This window comes from Gavialis gangeticus, unplaced genomic scaffold, assembly GCF_001723915.1.
Source record: "Gavialis gangeticus isolate Ggan-Ray unplaced genomic scaffold, GavGan_comp1, whole genome shotgun sequence".
In the NCBI taxonomy this organism is placed as follows: domain Eukaryota; kingdom Metazoa; phylum Chordata; order Crocodylia; family Gavialidae; genus Gavialis; species Gavialis gangeticus.
The window spans coordinates 32,897,658-32,916,505 of NW_017729022.1; the positions used below are offsets into that span (position 1 = coordinate 32,897,658).

General features: G+C 41.8%; 1 protein-coding gene across 6 annotated transcripts in view; it reads right to left on the bottom strand.

Moving 5' to 3' along the window:
• The window catches only part of OSBPL8 (oxysterol binding protein like 8), a 100,561-nt gene that overhangs the window by 58,123 nt on the left and 23,590 nt on the right, over window positions 1-18,848 (bottom strand). The window contains exon 1 of one of the 6 annotated variants that reach the window (XM_019514759.1): window positions 8,002-8,123. The exons of 4 other annotated variants lie outside the window; for them this stretch is intronic. The gene's annotated coding sequence lies outside the window, so the exon portion shown is untranslated. Of the gene's footprint in view, window positions 1-8,001; window positions 8,124-18,848 lie in introns of those variants that run through there. One more of the 6 variants, XM_019514761.1, reaches the window with a different exon arrangement.

The following is an 18,848-nucleotide window of genomic DNA, read 5'->3' on the forward strand; positions in this document are numbered from 1 at the left end:
GGAAATTCTCAGATCAAAATGAATAACAAAATACAGTCTCTGGCTAACACTAAAGCACTCCAATCTCATAAGGTCCTACGTGCCTGAAAGTCGTACTGGCCCACAAATACAGAAGGCAGCTGAATTTTTCCAGCTATAAAATTATAGCACAGCAAAATGAGATAGAGAGACACAAAATGGAAAAACGTTTCGTCTTAAAAGTTTTTTGTAGTTTTCTGCTTTTCCTTATCACGCTAAGGCTTCTAAAAATGCATGCCGCCCTCTGATGGCCCGTTGATTTTTAAGGCATGACAAGGCAAGAAGGGTATTAAAAAAAAAAAGGTTGGGACTTGAAATTCCTGAACCTCATGCCTCATGCAGAAACAACCACAGCTGCAACACCTGGAGTAACTGAGTAACACTAGCACTAAGCATTCCAGACCATTCCTAAATGCTGATGTTTCTAAATCTAGCAGCAAAACCCAATTACACAGAACGGGGAGGAAACAAGAAAGAGTTAATGAATGATGTTTCCCACTGTTTAGTGCATGGTAATAATCAGTGAACCTGTCTCATCACACTTGTTTCTGCTTCCTCTTGGTTTTATTTCTGGCCAATCATACTTCACCAATTTATTAGCTATTATTCTTTTTTTGAAAAAGGTATGGCACATACTATTTTTCTAGTAATTTCAAAGAAAGATAAATGATTTGGATCACTGTAGTTCAGTTACATTCATTCTACAATGAATTACATAACAGTAAGCTTGCCTTGCTACCATGCTTTTGATATCATTCCATCTTCTTGAAGATGCCTTTTCAACTAAGCAAACAAAGCACTTGTCTGCAGCACCTGCAATGCCTGGGTTCAGTGAAAACGAAGTTATACAGTGCTTCTGTCTACCTATCATTTTAATTTTGTCTGTACTTATAAAGCCTAATGTAAAAAAAGCATATGTTCAACTAGCATGCATGTCAATAGGGTTTTTTTTGTTTGGGGGGTGGGGGAGAAGAAAACTAGACAGCAGGTGGCAGTTTAATAATGCATGCACACCCTGTGAGGTACAGTACTTTCCTCCAGGAATTTGCATTTTAAAAAGGCTTCAGTTCCACATACCTAGTTCCTCAGTCTGAAAATTGAGGACTGTGTTCTGTCAGGGAGTGTTATCAATATATCCCCCAATTCTTGTAAATAGGTACAATAGAGGAAACCTACAATCAATTTTATGTCACAGTACATCGTGTGTAAGTATTACATGTAGATGTAAAGTTCCATTTCCATTTCTACAATAGAAAATGGCTGTTTTTAAAGCTAGGTTAATTTTTTTTTTTTTAAACTTAATTGTGCCTGCAATTTTGTTATGGGCTTCCACTTTCTCAAGAAAGATTGCTGATGTAATTATAAATAATAATTTAGCATAATATTAGAATCTTAAGCTATGTGCTTACATACCATGGCTCCATTTTTACAGGTTACTCAGAAAGCAAAACCCTCTAAATCTATGGGGAGAGAATCTCTTTAGTGAATCAAGCACAACCAATTCTCTCCTACTCACAGTTATGAGCAGAAATAAAACTATGTATTTTGAGAAAAGACTGAAGTTCTTAAAAACAAATTAAATGGGGAAAAAAAGGAGGACAAAAGGAAAGAAAAGATGAATATGCCATTTGCTCCAGCCCACAACTTCTGCAGTTGCTCTACTGTGTCCACAAGCTGCACTTGATAGCCAAGGTAATCTGTCCTAGCAGAAGGTAAAGAAATACCATCTGAAAATTAAGAGGATACACCCTCTTCTAATCTAAGCACTTTCTCTTTCTCTCTCACCACAGATGAGCTACCTGCTCCAGATCTGCTCCTTATACTGTCAGGGGAAGCTAATTTTCTCTTCAACCAACCTCTTCTTTTTTAGTCCAGGAAAAAGGTATAGGGTCAAATCTACTTAAGGGTCCAAGGACATTTATTCCTTCATTCTAAATCCAGGTTGTCAATTTATTAGCTTTGCTACACAAAATTTCTGGATAAAAGTATAGGAACACGGAACTGGAAAGAGCCACCTGAGCCATCAACCTAGTCCTCTAGAGTAGACAGGCAAGTATAAATGGATTACTAGTGCCTCTCAGTCTAGGAGTAACAGAAACTAAAGCAACTGGATTCCCTGAAGTCATAAAGTTTTCCCCAGACAGGCTTATATTTGCACCCAAAAAAAGGGTCATAACAGAATCCACAGAGTTGCTCCACATCACTTTCTTTGAGAAGCTACTGTTCAATACGTCTGAGTATTGGAGGGGAAAAAAAAAGGTCCTGTTCCCCAACATTTGGTATTCACAAAGTAAAATAGACACCTCATACCTCCAATTGGCTTTTACTATGACACCTAGCCCACGTTTACTATAGCTGAAAGCAGAACACAAATAAAATTATACAAAAAAACAAAATGGAAGGGGGGAGAGAAAGACCCACGCCTAAACATTCCATAAAATGCTAAAAAACAACACTAGTTAAAACATTGAGGGATAATTTCCTATTTCATTCCTACATCTTGGCTAGGGACAGAAGTTGCATATAAACCAGTGTAAGTGATCAGAAACTAGTCTAAACCTGTAACAGGATAGAAGTTCAGTGTACATAAACCAGTTTCAAAATGGCTGAAACTGGTTTAAGATAAGCCTGGTTGAATGTAGACTTCACTGATCATACTTATAGGCTTGGTGGTGCTACACTTGCTAGCACTGCGACCAAAAGGTACTTGGGGGGTCTTGACTGACCATAAAATGAACAAGAGCCCCAATGTGATGCCGTGGCCAGCACCAAACTCTGGCACGCATCTCGAGCAAAACTGGGGATGTCATCCTCCTGTTTAACTCTACCTTATTGAGGCCACAGCTGGAGTACTGTGTCCAATTTCTGCCCCCCCACCCCCCATTTCAGGAGGAATGTGGATAAGCTTGAAAGAGTCCAGAAGAGAGCCAGCCATATGATCAAAGGCCAAAAGAGCAGCCTTACGAGAGGCTCAGGGACATGGGACTCTTCAGCCTGGGAAGAGAAGGCTCAGGAGGGACTTGGTGGCTGCCTATAAGTATATAAAGAGGGTGCATCATGACCTGGGAAAATAGTTGCTCACGAGGGCTCCCCAAGGGATAACTCAGTCTAACAGCCACAAACTTCTAGAAGGCCAATTCAGACTCAGTATAAGGAAAAACTTGTTTACAGTCTGAATGGAACAGAGGCATTTGGATGTTTATCTTGCTGTGATTATCCAAACTCTGCAGACTTCTTGCCTCTGGTGGGGGGCTGGACTTGATCTCACGAGGTCCCCTCCAGCCCCTAATGTGTATGAAATCTATGCTTTGGGTCAGACTGGTTTATGAAGCTTCTGTGCCAAACCCCTTCCTGGTTCAAGTTCAATCACAGTCCCACAGCACCCCAGCATGGCTTTCAGCCCTGGGCTGGGCTGGGCTGTCTGCTCCAGAGAACAGAGCTGGCTCACCCCTCTACTCACTAGCTGGAGCAGTAAGGGCTGGCTCACTGCTCCCCCTCCCCCCACCCCTGGCTGGGGCCTGGGAGGGGGGAGAAGGATGGGGGTTAAACTCACCTTGCCCAGAGTATAGAGCTGCCCTGCCCTGCCCTGCCAGCTTAATTAGTGCTGGTTGCAACTGTAGACTATAAGTCCCTGCTTCCATGTGCCTCTGGAAGAGGAAGCGACAAGCAGCCCTAAGAGTCCTGCTACTGTGCTGCTGGACCAGAAATCCCAGAGACCTTGGGGGGAGCAGGAAGGCTAAGTGAACACACCTCCCAGACTATTTATAATTTTCAAATCTATAGTTTTTAAGAAAAAGAACTATGCTATTACCTTCCCTGACTCCTGCTGTTCCCTCCTCCCCCTGTCCAGTCCCCACCACAAGCAGAGCACAGGTTGGGGCCCGGCCATGCCTGTTCTGCTGCAGCAGGAAGGTGGGAAAAGACTGAGTGGCTAGCAGGCAAGAATGCTCTGGTGTCCCCCAGCTTCTGACTTGAGCCACTAAAGGCATGTGGCTGTATTTCTTGAATCAAAGATAAATGCATGTTTATTTGCTTATCACTTCAAACTCTGCACCTTAGATTAACCTGCAAAGACTGAATCAATTCAGTCTTGGGCTTTTTGATGGTCTGTACTTAGCCCCTCAGTTTAGTCCATCTTAAAATTAAAAAGGACTCCAAATCAATTCTTGTGCATTTGAGTTTACTTGGAGGTGGCTTATTGTCAAATTATTTGGCCCCATTTCTCTTAGAAAGGATGGAACATTGCCATCTGAAGCATACACACTTTTTTTCTTGTTTTATAAAGGAATCTAAGGCCCACAATGGACAAAATCAATTTAATACGTTTTAGTTAAGGGTGTACCAATAGAGAATTTTTTTAACAAGCCAATTTTTAAACAAGCCATAAATCGGCTGATACCGATCCGACTCAGATATGCAGCCCGGCAGCACAGACAGCACAGTCCAGCTGATAAGTCCATTGTGGGGGAAGGGGCAGGGGCAGGGAAGCGGATTGGAGGGCTGGACCAAGGCCCCCACACAGGAGGAGAGAATGGGGCTGGGGCTAAGGCAGGGGCTGTGCAGCCAGGGCAGGATGCGGAATGGAGCCATGAGCAGCTCATCTAGGAGGCACAGGGAGGGGACAGCTCCTGCCACTGCATGCACCCACCCTAGGAGGGCATATGGGGTGTGCCCCCAGATTTGTGCAGGTTGAAGGCAGGCTAAGGCCAGGGTGGCTCCAGGCTTTTCCAGGTGGAGGGGATGGGCTACAGTAGGGAACAGGACTGCAGCCACCCCAAAATAATTTCCTGTAGCCCCTGCCCCTGCTCTCCATGCTGCTGGGCTGCACTCCTGGCTGCCTGCACACTGCTCTGCAGCTGCGCACATGCACGGGGCTTTTAAAAGTCTGTGGCATTAAAAAAAAACAAAACCGGCCACATTAGCCAAAAAAAGGTGACTGCCGATACAGTCAACTTTCCTTGTAAAATCGGTGCCAATCTGACATGGGACCAATGTATCTGTGCACCTCTAGTTTCAGTGTTAGGCAATCTCTATATATGTACTCACTTTGTGCATTTCAGCACCTGGGCTAGGTACAGACAGTCAAAAAGCCTGAGGCCAAACTGATCCAGTCTTTGCAGGTTAGTCTAAAATGCACAGATTAAATTGAAACATAAGTGAACGGACATCTACCTTTGATTCAGGAAATGCAGCCACATGCCTGCTGTGGGGTGCTAGAGCACAACTCTGGCTGTGTGTTTACTTCTTCCTGCTGCCCCTAGGGTCTCTGGGATTTGCAGTCCAGACTCACGGCAGCAGGACTCTGCAGGGTTGCTCATCACTACTTCTTCCTGCTTCCAGGTGCCTTGGGGATTTGTAGTCCAGTCATAGCCAGTGGTAATTTTGAGCAGAAGGGGTGTTTAACCCCCCTCCCTGACCCCAGACCCCACCCACGGTTTGCCTGGGGGTAGGGTAGGGTAGGGCAGCCCCCTCCCCCCCCAATCCCCCTGGAGACTGGACTGCATCACCAGCCAGGCTTGCCCCCACCTTTGTCAGCCAGCCCTCACTGCTCCAGATCTGGGGTTGGTCATCCCTGTTCTCTGGAGCAGACAGCACAGCCCAATCCAGAGCTGGAAAGCATGCCTGGGGGGGGGGGGGGGGGAGCGTGATTTAACCTGAACCAAGAAGGGGTCTGGGACAGAAGTTTCTTAAACGAGTTTGACCTAAATCAGTTAGGTCTGATACTACACTCAACTAGGTTTCTCTTTATCTTTATACAGGTTTATCTTTATACAGGCAAACTTTGGGAAGTCCACATTTCCATCTTTAATGCTTGAATTAAAATGCAGTTTTTAGGATCTACTCTAATTTTAGTGGAGAGGTACTTAGCAGTCAATCTAATTTTGCTGAGTGGGTTTGACTAGTAGTTCTCCAGTTTCAAAAGAAGTGGAGAACTAGAAACTGACTAAGTTACTTGTATAAATAAATACAAGTAAGCTTTCCATGTTCCTTCACTTCTGGCCAGCGCATCTGAGGAGAGGATTTTTTTTTCCTTTTTAAAGAGCTACTGCTATAACACTGCAGTGCTGTTGTGCTCTGGAGGACAAACAAGGGACAGTCTGTACTGACACTGTACATGTTGTGCAGTCAGCATCCCACTTCATTCCATGACTATTGATATCCAGGCCAGGATTTCTGTGCTCTTAATACAAGCAGCACATGATTTAAAGCAGGGACTCCCAAACTGTGACCTAGAGATCCCTGGTGATCTGCAAAGCCGTGTTAAGTGGCCTACAAACTACATAATGCCCACTACTTTTTCAAATACAAATTTGATAAGTGTAGAGAGAAACCCACAAGAGTTTACCGGTACATTTAGAAATCGAAAGGAAGATATTTTGAACAGAATCTACTCTTCTAAGATCAGGTCTTATGGACCAAAGCATCAATCAGGTTTATAAAAACGAGAGGGTGAGAATGTGGGTGCAATTTTTGCTCCTAGTCTCAGAACTTTATTCTCTTGTATCCACAAAGAACATTTTGCTATGAGCTATAGAAAATTGATGGGAACAAGCAGCAAAAAAACTACATACTTTTAAAAGGCATGCACAAACAAAAACAACCAAACATGTAGCTACCAGCAAACTACAGGCAGCAGACTAATCAATGTGAACTGTGCAGTAACCAATTCTAAATCCTGACCATATTCCAAGCACAAGTGCTCCCTGACTTGAATAGTTCAAATTCTTTTAAAGATAAATTTTAAAATTTACTTAATAAATGCAACCATCTGCATCGTCTAGGTAAAAAATGTAAGGTAGTATAACACCATGCAATTCAAAAATGGTAATTGAGTAAAGCCAACAGACAAAAGGCCCTATTGTCTCAAGTGTATATAACACACTTTTTTCCAAAGTAATCTTTTGACCTATTCTCTTCAAATGAAGGCTGCATATCTCCTGCAAACATTTTGCAGAATATGATGGATGATCCATATTTGCTTGCAGATAAAGCAAGGCTTCTTTGGTAGCAAATTTAAAGCCAGTTGATAAATCTATCATATCACAAAGCTTAAGACATTCTTTTATGATATTGCTTCATATGTACCATTCAGAACTAAATCTGAATGCAGAGAGGAGAGGCAAACAAAAGGTCTAAACACTTCCCAGCACAAACAGCTTGCAAAGGTTGTGGTTTTAATAGGATTTTTTTAAACAGAAAAACCTCAAAATACATGGGCTAAACAAAAGGAGAAAAAACCTGCTGGGGATAGACGTATTAGTGGGCACACCAAATTAAAGGTCTAAACTAAATACCATGCATTTAACTCTCCAGAACAAAACAGAACTTTTAAACAAAACTAAACACTGTGCAAAAAAAATTATAAAAGCTGATTCAAGACACAGGGCTATTATGCAATCAAGTAATGTTACTATTGTACCAGTAACCTATTTAAGGAGTTTTTTCCTTTGGAGGCAGTTTTCAAAAGGAGGAGGGAAAAAAAAGTGTTTTTGTTGGGAGGGGAAGGGGGGAGGGAGAAAAGGAGGAAAGAAGAAAGAACAGGGAACATTTTCTTTCCTCCTTGAAAGACAGCTGGACAGACACAATCTTAAATGAATTAATTCTACAAAAGCTGAGAAAGGGAGGCAAGCTTCTTAACCAGACAACTATCAAGTGCGAGACAGTAATATGGACTGACATTTCTAGTGCTATACACTGACACGCCTCAACAAGCAAATCTGTAAACAAATCTCATATTACACACCTGGCACGTGCACGCATACACACACACACAAAATAGCAGTAACAAAAATAATAGCTATAGATTTAGAAAACTGGTAGTATACTTGGACTCTGCATATATCCAACACAATTAAAAGGCAAACTCCTAAGCAGATAATTGCATTAAAACTTTCTAAACAGCCTGAATTTTACATTTACTTTAGCAAACAGCTGCTAAGTCTCTCTCCTATGAAAGCAACAAGCTTTTAGAGGTATACTTGCCTTCAGACACCACCAGTGTTTGATTCACAAGAGAGACATCTGAGCCACAAGACTGTGGCTGTGGCTCATACTGCAAGCTGTGCTAATCTACAGAGGGAAAACCAATTTAACCCTGCCAAATATCCTCTTCCCTGCACATCGGATTATAGTCGCACGTTTGCATCAAGGTTCTCTGCAGCTTGTTGACAACTGCACTTGGTTGTAGCCGGCATCTCAGTGACTGTGCTGAATCTGCTCCTCCCACCTAACCACATAGCCTTCTTCATTACTCAGGTTTCAACAATTTTAAGCTCAGCAGCACTTGTGAAATTCCCCAAGGCAACAGTTCAGGTTCAAGTAGGTCAGCTTTACTGAGATTTACATGCAAAGAAACCATTTGTTGAAAAGCTTTATTTTTCTGCACATTTATGGTGATACACTGTGCCTTTTGAACACATCCCCATGAATAGTTCAGATCTCTGCTGCCCCCGCAAACAAGTAAAAGCAATTTTAAACAAGCATCAGTTCTCTACCGTGGGGCATATTGTTTCCAAAATGTAATGCTTTAAATGCGTACACAAAGGGGGCTCACGTTGAACTAGAATTCAATAGGGTATGCTGTTTGAAAAGCAAGAATCATACCAAGATTCTGCCTTTTAAAAATAATTGCATACAGAAAAAAAATTAAGTAGGCAAATGTTTCAATTCGACAAAATGAGAGATTGAAAAATTAATAAAATGGAGCTCAACGCTAATGCCTTACCACCTCCGACTGGGACCCAACTCTTAAGACATTATCCCAATAATATGAGCAAGCCCATTCACATAAAGTTAGAATTTATGGAACCGAACCCTCCCAAGTATAGCTTAGGTTCCACGAGGCATATTTTTTCCATCATATTTCTGAGTGATATGGCTACTATTTCAATATACAGAGAAAGAAATACAAGTGTTTTCATTTAACCCGTAAGTGTAATTAGTCAAGTCAGACTCTCTCTATTGGTTTACATGGCAGCACATGTTACAAAGAACTTGGGCTCAAGGGGGTCAAAACATATGACCCCACAGGCTACATCTGACCTACAAAGCCTTTCTAACTTGCCCACTGGGCTACCAGAAGTTGGGGGCTGTGGCCTGCCATGGAATTCAGGGCCCCTTTGGCCCTAGCTGTTGGCAGTGAGCTCAGCTTGCCACCATCAACCCCAGATCCACCTCCATGGATTCGCTGTCAGCCCCAGAACCCCAACTGCATACCAACCTGCTTCCCCCCGGCTGGATCCAGCCTGTAAAGAACTACAGTCTAGATCTAACCAGGGGCCCGAGGTGCGTTTGACACCCCTATCTTAGCTCAAGTAGTATAATTGACTCAGAGTCTCTGAGAGTTCCCTTAATGGGGACAGGCTCAGCTATGCTACCTGCTCAGTCCCTCTTTGCTGCAATTGCAGGGTGGAGTATTTGCTAAAGCCATGATGGTCCAGGAAATATGTAACAGCAGGGTTCTTTTTTTGCAGTATCTTTTATTGGACCAACTCTAGAGTTAAGGGAGATGTAGACAAGTTGTGGGGCACAAAGTATCCTTCATCACAGACAATTCATAGCAAGCTAAGAGATAAGAGTACAAGTTAGTTTACCTTCCTAGCCAAATTCAGGCAACTGCAATGAATGTGGCACATATGAAGCAGAATTACAAATCAACAGGGATCACCACAATAAGCAGAATAAAAGTGTAAGAAAACTAAGAACTGAATTTTCAGGCAAAGCAAAAAGAAGAGAACACACATTGCAAAGAAATAACATGATTAAATACTGTTTCATACTGCATTGGTTGAGATCCACTGTCTCCAAGCCCAGCTTAATTTATAAAGCATTAAAGTATGGCAACATTACCAAAAAAGAAGAGGTCAAAACCAATACATGCAGGCACCTTGACTGCCATTTTAAAATGTCCTCTGGGGGGAGATAAAGGTCATGACTTAGCCATCAAATAAGTTCTGTCTTGCATCTCTTCAAATTTGCCCTTTGTATTATTCAGTGCACTAGTTTTCATAAGGCATTAGTCAAATAGATAGGGAGTGCTCCTCCTGAGATAACCTTACTATACTCTTTATGCCATCTGCTAATGAATTATTGGTTCTCCAATCCTAGCACCACTACTTAAAAAAATTATTACATTCTTGAACAGAAACAGATAACATTTTCATCAGTCTTTACTCACCTAAAGAATCTCTTGGAAAACCCTCACATAACAACTAAGCAATTTGAGAGCTGAGGATGATAAACAAAGGCTGTCTGCTGAGCTTTTCCTTAACCATTCATCACTTCCCTTCTTTCTGGGACAGAGGATGCACCAAAAGCTAGGCTGACAGACTTTGAAGGCACAAAGGAAATGAACAAGTTATATAAACCAAACTGGATTTAAAAACAGCCTGGAAGAAAGGAGGAATTAATTTGGGAGTTACCAAATGGTTATGTTTATGCAATTGAATGAATAAGTTAATTTCAGGCTGAATATGAGCAGGAAGTTCTTAGCCTCTATAATTTATTAGCATTTAAAGCTAGACTGGATGCAGTGCTCTTATATTTAGTTTAGAAAACAATTTTGTTTTTAGCAGGAAGATGCCCTGGATAATTAACATTAACTTGTTCTACCATTATGAGAAGGACACTTCTGTTACTGTATTCAACATGGCTTTGACAAGCAAGCTTGCAAATACTGAATTCGTTTTTGCTGCTGTAGGTTTGCTTTTTGCCCTTCAGTTCAATGGCATTGGTAGAAACCGGTTTCTGTTTGTTTAGAGCACTGTTCTCTAGCCCTCAGTGCCAAGTTGTTAGCGATTTGAATTCAACAGGAGTTTGCCTAAGAAGAGCTTGAAGTCTTTTAGAACTGAACTTTACCGAGAGCTGCCTTTAGTACAAGTTGGTGATTTTGTACTGCTAGCCAGCTCTCAGTAATGTTCAGTTCTAAAAGACTTCAAGCTTTTCTTGAGCAAAGTCCTACTGAATTCAAATGCATCACACACGTTTATTTATTTACCTACTAGTTTTCTTTGTCTACACACATACACACAGCGTAACCTCATAAATCCAGCATGCTGAGGACCAAGCACTTGCAGAAAATTTGAAAGTGCCATACTTTTTAAACCGGTGCAGCAGGAGAGAGGGCGGAAGAGGCTGCACGTAGAGCAGCGGCACGGGGTGGTTAATGGCAGTGGCACCAGCCGCGACATGCAAGCTTCCCCCTCCATGTCTGGGAGGGCAGGGGGAAGCACCGGATTTTTGAAAATTCTGAATTTCTGGCATCTGGATTTATGAAGTTAAACTGTACACACAGGTTTCCCTTTGCTTTATGCCATACATGCATTCCTGGAAAACAGCGCATAACTGTAAGTTGCATAAAGGGAACCCACTTTACAGTGTAACAAATAGGGATACATTCCAAGACCTTGACTGTCCTGACCCCCAGACCCATTTCTACCACTTTTGCAAGACAATTTTGGTACTCACCAACAGCAGACAGTACACACAAGCACAGGGAACTATCATAATGGGAATGGCAACGACAGAAACATGTTGCAGACAACAACAAGTAAGGAGCATAGATCCAGGACATCCAACATACAGGACACTCTATATGTTGGCACATCACCCACACAATGCACCGCACAAAGCAGCTGAGTGCAGGCTTCCACCACACCAGTCGCATAAGAGTGAATTTATCATCTCACATAACATTTTTGGTATAAAAAGGGTGATCACATAAGAGCAAATTTGCACATACAGAACCTGCATAAAGCGAGGAAAACCTGTATAGAAAACTAGCAGGTAAGCAAACAAATTACTTGCAACCTGGTAGCACTTACATGCAAAAACTGAATCACTAGACTTTGTAAATATGCTAAGACTCCTGTCAAAGATCCTTCTAACATACAGTAATTCACCTATTTATGATAGCTGCAGTTTGGTTTGTGTCCTCGCTTCATGAAGTAGCAGTAAATGTACACGGCCATAGCAGAAGCATTCATGTTGTGACCCCTGTCAGATTAGAACAAAACTGCTAAATTTCCATGCGTCATCAACAAATCACAGACATGCATGATTTCTAGATAAAAACATCGAGGGCACCTGTACACGTGCAGCAAAGCTGCTCCAACGCACTGTAATTACAGTGTGTTGGAGCAGACTCTATTGAGTCTGCTGGAGTGTGGCAATTACCATGCTCCAGCAGACGTGGCATCACGAGCATCAGCATCCCTGTGCTGAAAAATGTTGGCAGGGGCACTTTAACTAAAGTTTGCTGAATGACCTTCAGTTAAAGCGCCCTCCATTTTCAGTGTGGGGACACTGATACATGCGATGCTCCGGGTGCTTTAGATAGAGGCTCTCAGAGCCACTCTAATGAAAATGCCCCTCCCTCCAGCCCACTCCTGGAGCACATGTATAAACACCCCTAGTTTATCACAAGGACTTGAGAAGTAAGTGTACAGTAGCTTAGTTTTTCTAAAAGGTAATGAAATATGATCTAAGCAGGTGTTTGGCAAGTGAGCACTGGAAAGAGAAACGATAAGGAACGACTGGTTTTGTTGTGTAATGGTAATGCAAGGTCTAGGGAGGCGTGTGCATCAGCATGTTTTATAAATAGTAACAGCACATCTATTATATACAGAACCCATAAGAGAAATTTGGGGGCCTGGTAGCATCCTAGCAGTGGGGAGCTTCCACCTCTCATTTTAGAAACAGCAACTAGAGGAATTCTGAATTGAATGAATCATTTTTTAAATATAAAGTTTCTAGAAGATATACTTTGGCTTTTTACCCCACATACTGCTTGCAATTATTTTACTCTTTATAATTGAAGGTCTCTTAAAAAAGAAAAAAAAAAAACCTGTCAACTTTTGCTCCTTCCCCCAAGCTTGGGTTTGAGATAACTGCCCCCGCCCCCCCAATTCACAGGCCATGGTTTCATATAACACAAGGGTCACTGCCAGTGACAAAGATCTGAAGTACTATTTATATATTTAATTCATAAGGTCAACTAAGGAGACATCTGAAACTACCTCTTAAAAACAACAAAATTAGTCTGTACCAAGTGACTACATTAAGCAAATCCTCAGCCCTTTCCCACTCTGTGAAAATAACTTATCTAAATTACACTGAGGATACTCTTAGAACACACTACTCAGCAAGACTGTGTAAAGAAGCACTCTACGCACCAGGAGTGCTCACATGGGACATTAGTTCAGAGTAGCTTGTCTACTGCAAATTGGTCCATACCAACTTCTCCACATAGACAGGCATAAGGTTTAGAAGAGGAGAAGTATATAGATTCTTAGTTTAATCATTTGTTTTGTGTGCTACCTATTACCATATTTGGGAAAAATGAATAAATAATGTTTTGTTTAAAAAAAAAAAAAACGTTTAGAGTCACTGGTTGCCCAGGAGTAAAGGGCAACAGGTGTCCTGGCTCAGTTGAGTCTGTTTGCTTAACATTACCAGGAAATGAGGGAATTTGACCTAAATAGCCCATGTCATAGTGGTTAGGCATGTTCCAACCAAAAATAAGGCACTGGGTGGCACCAGGCCTTTCTTCCTTCAACTCCAACCAGAAAAGAGCCTCTCCTCTCCTGCTTCTAGTTGGACATGCCACTGAAATGACTTGAGTCAAAGAGCTTCCTAACTAGCACTCAATGTTTCCCTATTTGCCCTCTTGACTGCCTCTGGCACACCAGACTAAAAATTAGCTTCAATGTCTTGTTCTTCTTTGGTTCCAATGCCCCCTTCCCTTTTCTCACTCCACATGGCAATCTCATTTGCCAAAATGAGTTCATCTTTTATCACTATGCTGGAGACTCACAAGTTGCTCTTCAACTCCAATCTTGCCTCCTTCCCTCTACACACAATTGAGCTCATCTTTTAGATGTCTACTCTTGAAAGTTCAATATTCCACTAAAAGTAAATGTAATCAAAACTTTCTTACATTTCCTCCAAAAACAGTCCTGCTACCTCCCTCTCCACCTGTCACTTAAGTGAGTACTCTTCAATTCAGTCTTTCCACTGAACCACCACCATAAAAAGGGCCAACCTAAAGCTTGGCATTTCTTCTTTCCTATCATCTTTAAGATCTCGCTTTTACACTCTGTTCATACAATTTGTACTCAACCCAGGCCCTATTCCACACTTCTATTACTAATACACTTCCTTCCTGTGAAATAAATCTTGCTTCACTTTTATCTATCTACAGAAATGCTTGGAAGACAGGTTTTCCAGCTTAGCACTTCAGCCTACACTTGTTCTATATTTCTGTTCTGCCAATGCCTCCTTTTTTCCCCCACCTACAACACAAAATTGCTCATCTTCAAATGTAAGGTTCTCTGCAGCTTACCAAAATGCTGACCTTTATTGCAGGGTCAGCAGTATTTTTGGCCAGCGTGCCACCCAACCACAACCCCTAGGGACGGCTCTGCCTGGGACTGCAAAACTGCCCAGTCCCCCCAAACAAAAAGCATGTCTATAAACAGAGACACAGAAAGCACATCACTGCTTTTCATTTTCAGTATGGGACCCTTCAGTAAGAGCCTTTTGGCTCCAAATACATATCTGAGACTACAGTTTAAAAGTTCCTTCAGTCAATACATTTCAAAGAAAGAAAAAGTTACACAATTAACAGCTACAGGAATAGACATTTTCAATTACTTATTCAGGCAAGCCACTAAATAGTCTTAAGTCAAAAAACAACAACAAACCTCATTGTCAGTCTACGAGCATACCAAACCCTGATCACTCTATAAAGTTGCTCAATCACTTCTATAAACATGGCTATATTTTAATCCAAGTCTTGTGGTATGGCTTATGATTGTCAAATCAGTTAACAGTAAAGCATTCTCCAACTACTCAAATGTAGCAGAGCAAGGTACAGCCAAGTTTATTAGTACCAGCCTGGCACCCTCAGGCTGGCTATTTTACCTGTACCAAAATGTGAGAAGCAAAGGTGTATTTTTTGAGATGTTGTTGTTGTTGGGCCATCACAGCTACAACAACACTCCAATCTTGGTACTGTTGTAGAGAGCCACATGTCCCTGATGAAAATAAAAGAACAAATGTGCAATGTCAAAAGGCAACAAGGCCAGATTTTTAAAAGGTACCTAAATATACAGACAAGGACTTAACTTTGGTCCATGATCCTAATCACAACACAGAAATGTTAATTACTAAATAAATTCAAAATAAAGGCCCAAACTGCATTAGTCACATATGTTATTAAGTGTTTTCCTTCCTCAAAAGATGAAGGAGCTGTTTTTCAGGATCAGCTATTGTTAGGGCCTCTATCCATGTTCTTCACTCTTCTCTCTTTCTCCCTTCTGAAAAGCTCCTAGCCATCTTGTAAATTCTTTGGTTACCGCATAGCTTCAACTTGGCTGCCAGCCATAGCTTGCTTGGCTGCCTTTTCTCAATTAGCCTGTTAGTTTATTTAGCAGTTTCAACCGCTTATAACCGAAAGTTTCTTTTACAAGTATAATATTCCATAATGTAAAAAAGATGCTGGAATGGAGGACAAGGTACTCAAAAGTTGGAATGGATAAAAAATAGGTAGCCTGTTTCAGCGCTTTACTTTCCTCCTAGTAAAAGTTTTCCCTGGGCATATCTACGCGTGATATTTATTGGCCAAATTCTGGCACAGTTCATGCACAGCTAATAGCTCCCAGGCACCGCAGTTACATGTGCACCCAGAACCACAGCACCCTGAGCCAAATTTAAGCAGCCCTTGCTAGCAGGGGGCTCCATCCTCTTTAGAGTAACCCTTCGGATAGTTGCAGGCTGCTATTAAATCCTGCCTCAGTCTTCTCTTCTCCAGACTAAACAAGTCATGAGGCCCCTAACCATTTTTGCTGCTGTCCACTAGACTTTCTCCCATTTATTCACATCCTTTCTGTAATGGGGGGTCCAAAACTGGACACAGTACTCAAGATGCAACCTCACCAGTACCAAAAAGAGGGGAATAATCACTTTCTTCAATCTTCTGGCAACATTTCTACTAATTCAGCTCTTCTTTGGAAACAGAGCACACTGTTGGCTCACATTCAGCTTATTGACTACTGTAATCCCCAGGTCCTTCTCTGCAGAGCTGCTGCTTGGTCAGCAAGTCCACAGCCTGTACTGGCACATGGGACTGTTCCATCTTAAGTGCAGGGCTTTGCACTTGCCCTTGTTGAACCTCATGAGATTTCCTTTGGTCCAATCTTCCAACTTGTTGGAGGTCTCTCTGAGTCCTATCCTCCAATATATCTACTACTCCCCCCCCACTTTGGTGTTATCTGCAGGCTTGCTGAGGGTACACTCTATCCCATCTTCCAGATTGTTCATGAAAATAGTGAACAGCACTAGCCCCAGGACTGACCCCGGGGCACTCCATTCAATACCAGCTGCCAACTAGACTTCGGCCACTGATTACTACCCTCTGAGCCTGATAAGCCAGCTAGTTTTCTATCCTCCTTACAGTCCTTCTGTCCAACCCATGCTTTCTTAGCTTGTTTGTGAAAATGTTGTAGGAGACCATATCCAAAGCCTTGCTAAAGGCAAAGTATATAAAGTCCACTGCTCTCTGTGCAACCACAAAGCCAGTCATCTTGTCATAGAAGGTAATCAGGTTGGTCAGGGATGACTTGTCCTTGGTGAACCCATGCTGACTGTTCCTTAGAAGTGGATTCATCCAGGATCTGCTCCATGATTTTTCCAAGGACTGATGTGAAGCTGATGAATCTGTAGTTCTTTGGGTCTTCCTCCTTCCCTTTCTTAAAGATGGCCACTATATATTTGTCCTTTTCTGATCATCCATGACTTCTCCCAATCGCCACGGGTTTTCAAAGTTAACGGCTGACAGCTCTGCAAATCACATCAGCCAACTCCCTCTGCACCCTGGACTTGTATACATCTAGCTTTTCTAAACAGTCTCTAAACCTATTCTTTTACCATTGTTGGCTCCTCACCTCCACTCTGCTGCCAGATGCAGTAGCTTGGTAGCTGACCTTGCTTGCAAAGGCTGAGGTAAAAAAAAGGCATTCAGCACTTCAGCCTTATCCTTAACAGGTCTCTAGGTTGCCTCCCCCATTCAGTAAAAGGACCCACACTTTCTCTGATCTTCCTGCATCTTCACATAGGATGCCTGTTTGGAGCAGATCTGCTTCACTAGCATCTAAAGATGTTGCTGGGGCTGTTGTCCTTCAGCATTGGGCCCCTGCCACTCCTGAGACCCAATGCCAAGACAATAGTTACGAGTGCCATGCCCCAACCTAGGACATGGCAGAGAGAAGCATGTGCCCTGGGAATCCTGCTGCAGATGCAGACCTTAGAAATTGTCCTGAAGAGGGGTCCCTGGGGTCCCAGGATCATATCCTGGAAGCTCTGGGAGCACTTACCAGGGCACAGCTGCCTACTCTCTCCTGCCGTAAGTGAACAGATGATGGACACAAAGAAGTAGTACAAACTGTGGCTAGGAATTGTTATGCTCACAAAGGGCTAAGACAAAGAAATCTATTTGCTCACATTTTGTGCTGCCATAAAAATTGTGGTGGCAGAAAGGCTGTATGTTGCAGCCTTACTATTTCAAAATATTTTTTTAGAGTATTTAATACACAAGTGCCTGACAGCATCACTACGTTTCTGCAAAAGGCAAAGACAAAGGCAACATAGCTTAGAAGAGTTGTTTAATGCAGCTATCCTTGAACGTTTAGAAGTGGAAAACCATTTTGAAGTACTGATTACAGATTCTTTCAAAGTTTAAACCATTTAAAAACAGCAAATGACAAGGAAAAAAGGAAGAGAAATACAAAAAAAAAATCTTCAACTAGCATAGTATTACTTTAAAAGCTGTCACTTGATTTCTATTTTGTCTAGAATTATATTCTATTACCTTTATATTTTCAAGTAATTCCTCTTAAAATGAAACTTTACTGCAGCTTGCTGATCAGACAGACTCATAAAAAAGAACCCCAGATTAAAGCAAAGCATCATAAAAAAATATGCAACAAAAAAACCCAACCCACCTACCCCTCACTGGGCAATTCAGAATTTATTTCACTTACAGGATTAGTTTACTTAATGATTTTCTCAGTCTTTTTCTGGTTATACAATCCCATGAATAAGGCATTCACTTCATGTCACACATCCAGTACCATGCTATCTTTGGAAAATGTATTATGTTTTAGCACTTTCACAGAATCCCAACATTTCTGCAGTCCATTTCAAATTGTGACGCAAGTTGTGCCTCAAGTTGTTGCAATTCAACGCGACACTATGCTGTAAATTAAGAAGCCATTCCAGTATTTATGAAAGCTTATTTCAAACAGACAGCACCAGCAGTTTTGGTAAAACCACTGGAATTAACTGCTCTTTACAATTTCCCTTGAATATTTTCCTGGTTGTTGGGAAGCATTAAGTCCTGTCACTACCTTTGTTAAATGAATATTTCTCTGAAGTCTAAGCAACTTTCTGGATATACATGTTTTAACTTCTAGGTAATTTGCCTGCTGAGGGAAAAAGTAGCTTATTTATTTATTTTTAATGTTATAAAATTACCTGGGACTTTCTTGCTGAAGCAACACAGCTATCCACAAGGCAATTATTACAGCATTCACACCACGGGGCACCCCCCTACAATTAGCTTGTTTCTTCATAGACAGGCTATGGATCAGCTAAGCAAAGATTGTATTAAATTCCCCCTGTGACAAGTTCATAAGTGCTAGAACTGAAGCATGTTGGGAGAACTCCCAGGGAGCCATCCCATATACGTTCTTTTGTTTACAATAGGGTTTTAGACAGACTGCTCTTGACACTACACCCTTCACAAGCACTGAATTTTTTTTTTTTTTTTTTTT